Here is a 5,431-nt window from a genome sequence, read left to right as displayed (position 1 = left end):
CTCCTTGCTAATTGATGAGGATGTGTATTCCTCCTAGATATAGAGCGCCACGCCCCCACCTCTCTTTCCTATCCTGTCCCTCCTGTACAGCCTATGCCCTTGACATTCACCGCCCAGTCATGCGTTGCGTCCCACCACGTTTCTGTAATCCCCACTATGTCCGGGCTGGTGTCAGCCGGCAGGAGGGTGAGCTCCTCTTGCTTGTTACCCATACTATGAGCGTTTGTGTAGAGGCATTTGAGGCCTCCTGTGGATGTGTGTACTATATATACTTATAAACGGTCTCTTCTTAGACTCCCCATATTTGCCTTCCCAGACAGCAGTTATCATCCATCTCTACTACTTTCCCTCCTTGCAGTATAAATTGCAGGGGGTCTTTGCACATGCACACATGACTAACCTTCCTCTATCCCATGCCCATTTAGAATTAGCTGCCAACAGACTTTGAAATGTTATTTTCCAATTTATTTCTTGGGGGATGGCTCCTAAGGACTCTTAATATCCCCAGTTTTTCCTGAGCCTCATAATTAGGTGGGCCCATCCCTCCAGCTGGGCTAGACATAAGCATCTCTGGGCCCATTCGCAGGGAAGCCGGAGCAGGATACTGTAGAACAATGCCCCTTGGCAATGACGAGTCATGTTACCCTCCTCTGTAGCACTCTGTGCCTTCACTGGTCTAGGAAGCAGGAAACTACATTTGCACAGTCTGTTTTTCATCTGTACATCCTGTCTGAGGTGTAATCCCCTCCCCTCCTTTCCCACAGCCTGCCAGGCATCATTTCTAGAGTACAAGTTTGTTCCCCTCCTTACACCATGTTTGCATTCCACCAGTGCGGATTTTCTTCTGGCTGTGATGACAGGATCCCAGTTCCTATAGACGGAGGAAAAGAAATCAGTGTACAGTTGATCCAATTTTAGAGCAATACAATCAGGTTTTAAATATAGTCAGATTTTAAAGCAACAGGAACAAACCTGATGTGGGGCTCTGGCCAGACAGAAACGGAACATACACTGGGAAAGCCATTAGTGCAGTGGGAGGAAGAGAGAGGAGCTCTTTTAAGCCTGTACTTGGATGGATGCAATTTTCAGCCCTTGCTTCATGCCAGAGGTGAAGGCCAACACTTTGAGAAGCATTTTTATCTCAGGCTGGAGGAGAAAAGCTAAAGCTTTCATACAAAATGTCTGTTTTCCCTAAACCCAAAGTTCTGGCAGGTGAAGTCCAGCACTAATAACCACTGTGACAGAGAGACACCTAGGTTTATATCTAATCCTAACTCATAAATAATGCAAGAGAAGATAGAGGCTCCCTAGTCCTATGCTGATTGAATTAACCTTGTGGTTCATGGAGGTGTGGGATTCATGATGTTGACTCCATCTCCTAAATCACAATAAAAGATGCTGAAAGTACAATAAACTCTTCCTTCATGTTATGTTTTCAGACAGGTAATTCCTGTGGTTTCCAAGGGGTGTTATGCAGTGGTGGATGGGGGGGATGAGGGAGAGGAAGGTGGAGCCTGTGTACTGCCAGATAGGAGAGCATGGGGGCCCAGAAACTTGCAGCTTGGCCTCCTCTCCACAGCAGTTTCAAGTCCTCAGTGATAGAACCCATCCTTTCATAGACAAAGTTCAGTGTGAGGGAGTGCATGCATCTTGCAAGTCATTCACTGATAGACCAGGAATACTGTACAAAAACCATTATGAGAGGTAAGTACCCTTTACACTGAGACTGGTTTTAAGAGATGCTCTGTGTCCAAAAGCTCCAGAAAGGCGGGTTAGTGAAACTGGACACAGAGGTACGCTGGGGGAGAGCTAAGAGATAGCATATACAGGGCTGAACACAAAGCGGCCCCAGTGCAACATTTGTCAGTGTGCAGAGAAGCCCACTTGCAGTTGTGAAGGCTGCCCAAACATTGTTCAGACATGCCAGAAGCTAAATTGTCCCTCAGAGCAGCCCAGAATTAGAGAAGTACAATGTGATGTATAACCTCCCTCACTCCCGCCATCCTGTGCTTTATCTTCTGTGCTGAATTTCCTGAAAAACACTGCCCGGAAGCTGGCCCACAGACAGAGCAAAGGGGTGGAAGACCAGAGACACAGAAGGAAAGAGTCATAGGGAGATTTGAAAAGACAGTGATGTCTACACTCTGAGAAGACAGAATAAAATTAAAGAACCAAAAGAAGAAAACAAGTGTTAGGAGGAAAGAGGCACAGAAGAGAAAGACACACACATATGCATAAAAGGAGAGGGGGGAGTGCAAATCCTAACTCTGCACTTAGATAACTTCTGTCTTTTGTTCGAGGACCTACAGAATGGGTAATCTGTTTTTCTATAAATCCATCTAGAGCTCCAAACATCATTCACCTTATTTTGCAAAAGGGGAGTGATGAAATAAAAATGTGGATATGTGGGATGTCAGACAAAAGAAAAGAAAACTGCAGGAATTGCTTCCAATGCTACAGGGAGCTCAGCACAAGAGCCAACGGCCCCTGGAATGATCTGCTCTGTGCCAGGCAGGCAGTGCAAAGTGGATATGTTCTGACTGAGAAGGGCCAACGGAAAGTTGTGTGTGGAGAGAGATTACTGCTGGCATGGAGCAGGCAGAAGCAAATCCACTTGCCTGATCCAGCGCAGCTATACTTCTCCTGGGTCAGTGGCATGGTTTAGAACAGCACATCAGCTGGTGGTAAAGAATCAAAGCCACAGCTGGCACCTGGGCTGCCTCTGCCTCTCCCCTGCATTCAGCACAGCTCAGGCACAGGAGGCAACGAAGGCCAGATTTGCTAAGTGACAGTGGGTGCGTCTACATGAGACGCTAAATGAGCAGTAGCCTGCAGGGCAGAAACCATGCTAATACACTACTGTGTAGTAGTATTAGGCTATTGTGCTGTTAGTGTCATTAAAATGTCATGGGCTGGCACTATTGTGCAGTAGTGCCAGTTACTGTGCATTGATTCAGTACATGGTTATATAAAGCACTAAACTTAATGCACAGTAACTATGGCACAGTAATGAACGTGTAGACGGTTCCGGTGTGTACCACTAAATATGGATTTTCTTAACAGATCCTGCTGTTTGCATAGAAGTGCATCTGTTAGACAGAAATGCCAACAAAGGCTCAGCTCTTCCTGATCCTTTGAAGGGGTCTCTGGGAGGAAATCAGTGTGAGAATCCCACTCTGGAAACCCCCAGCATCCTACTGGGGGGCAGGGCGGTATGTCAATACACTGGGCAGACATCTGACAACCTCACTAATCCCAAGAAGTCAGGGCCAGTGGGGACAGCACTGTGCCTCTGCACCAGCTCTGGCTCCTTGGCCTAATCGTCTATGGGAACCACATTGCCATGGTCTCCTCCAAGCCATAGCTGCTTCGAGTAGGGAGGAGCCCCCTTTCCTCAAGTTCTCCTTGTCAAATATACACCCTGGACCACATTTTGGAAGTCTCTTGTACATTCAGAACTGATCAAGCCACTTATCCGTGTGTTCTTGTAACACATAATTACACCATGGAACTCATTGCCACAGGTGCTGTTGGGGGCATGAATTTAGCAAGTTTCAAACAAGGATTTGACATTTATCTAAACAGTAAGGACATCCAGAGTTATGAACTAATATTAAAGAAGTATGAGAGGGGGCATAAAACCCTTGGTTTCAAGCCTTAGCCCAATCTTTAACTATTAGGAATTAGAAGAAGACATTCAAAAGGGGCAGATTTTCCACATCTGCCAGCTATGGAGTTTCTGGCAACTTCTTCTGCAGCAGCCAGTGCCTGTCATTGCTGGGGAGAGGATATGGGGTGAGGAGACCACGGGTCTAGCAAATGCTGTAATTAGGTGATATTTGTCCTCTGTTTCAAGGATGCAAAGGTCTGCAATGGACCGAGTCGTTACTGGCCTGTAGTTTACATATATTTCTCAGAAGCAAGAATCTGAATCCTGGAGGCAGCAAACGGAAGTGACAGCTGGTCTGGACAGAAGGATTGTAAGCAAGGCCTGCCACTTTGGCTGGAGTTAGAGGTAAACTTCCTTAGAGAAAAGGGAACATTCGAGCTTGCACTATACTGTACTGAGGCAGGCATGGAAACACACTTTAGTAATTTGCCTGGTAAAGATACAGTTAATTTATGTGTAAATAAGTGCCTATCACACATGTTAACATCTGAGCAGGAGCAGTTATGAGCAAGTGCCTTGTAGTTTGGGAGGGACCCACGTATGCTACACTACAAAGTCCAATGAAACCCTCCTTTCCCTCTCTTTGTCTTTTTGTAGTTGCCTGCAGAGTCAGTGCAAGGGGTAGCAGTGTTCCCACTGTGGACAAAGAAGGAATACTTACCAGTTTTGGTGAGAGGCCACTCTTTGGAGCTCATTAGCCTCCTCATTGTATCATAGCGGGTATTGCAGTTCTCTCTGTTGAAGCAGTACCATCCACCTGTGCCATGAGAAAAAAGTAATTGTCACCAGTACTTGCTGTCATTTTGCTTGAGGAAAGTGGCAGAGCAGGGCGCACAGATGTGAACCTGTGCAGTGACACCGGGCACTCCCAGGCTGAGATGAGTGGTGCAAGCAGCAGGCAGAATAAGTGGCCGAAAGCAGCCACTGGACCAAGTTGCTTTGACTAGTCAGGTGGGTAGTTAGGGCCCCAGCAGATTCACCAAGTCCCTGGCCAGCAGAGGCACAAAAAAGCAGGTGGTGGAAAGGATGGAGACGTTGGTTATACAGAGACAGCCTACGCGCGCCCCTGGATGCAGGCACACGCAGGCTTCGCTCAGCCTTTGAAGAAAGCAGTTGGGTAGCTTCCCCCACCCCACCTCTTCATTCACAACGGAGGCTAACATGCTGGCACTGTCCTGAAGTAAGAGAGTCCCGGCTTACCTTCCAGGAACAGCAGCCACCGTCTACTGCCTTTTGATTCTTTGAGGTAGTAGCTAAAGCAAAAATAAACACAAGGCAGCAGGAAATTAATTAGGGAGACTGGCTTGCTTAACCACAAGCTCTTTGATACACCAACTCATAATATCGAGAGGGTTACATAAAATATTTGGTTAAAGAACAAGAGAAAGAGGATGGCTGTCAGAAGAGTTCCAAGCAGCCTGATCAAAGGGCCTTCCCGGGGACCCTGAGCCAGGCACGGCGACTTTTATCTCTCTCCAAAATAAATGCATTAAATAAATTCTTAGCATTCCTAAGACTTTCCAGGCAGGAAAGAGTTATTCCACCTGTTGCCGGCTGCGGTCTCGGCGGCGGCCGCGCGGTGGGAGCAGAGAGCGGGCCGGGGCCGGGGCCGGGGCCGGGGCGGCGGGACTTTGTTTCGAGGCGCCCAAGCGGGAAGAGGAGCAGGAGCGCGGCGCGAAGTCGTTGCTAGTTCCCCGGCATCTCCCACGGGCGGATCTTAGGGCCCGGTGCGGACGTGGATAAGCACTGTCCTCCCCACCC

General features: G+C 47.9%; 1 long non-coding RNA gene across 1 annotated transcript; it reads right to left on the bottom strand.

The window, feature by feature from the left end:
• Window positions 1–286: 286 nt before the first annotated feature.
• Window positions 287–5,159, bottom strand: LOC109324507. Its single transcript, XR_002104941.1, has 3 exons — window positions 4,871–5,159; window positions 4,332–4,427; window positions 287–871 (listed from the first exon to the last, which is right to left on the bottom strand). It is a non-coding gene; the product is annotated as an uncharacterized LOC109324507 (long non-coding RNA).
• Between the last annotated feature and the right edge of the window lie 272 nt (window positions 5,160–5,431).

This window comes from Crocodylus porosus, unplaced genomic scaffold (genome assembly GCF_001723895.1).
Source record: "Crocodylus porosus isolate Cpor-Errol unplaced genomic scaffold, CroPor_comp1, whole genome shotgun sequence".
NCBI lineage: Eukaryota > Metazoa > Chordata > Crocodylia > Crocodylidae > Crocodylus > Crocodylus porosus.
The sequence above is the reverse complement of the archived record's forward strand: the minus strand, read 5'-3'. Positions and strand labels throughout refer to the sequence as shown.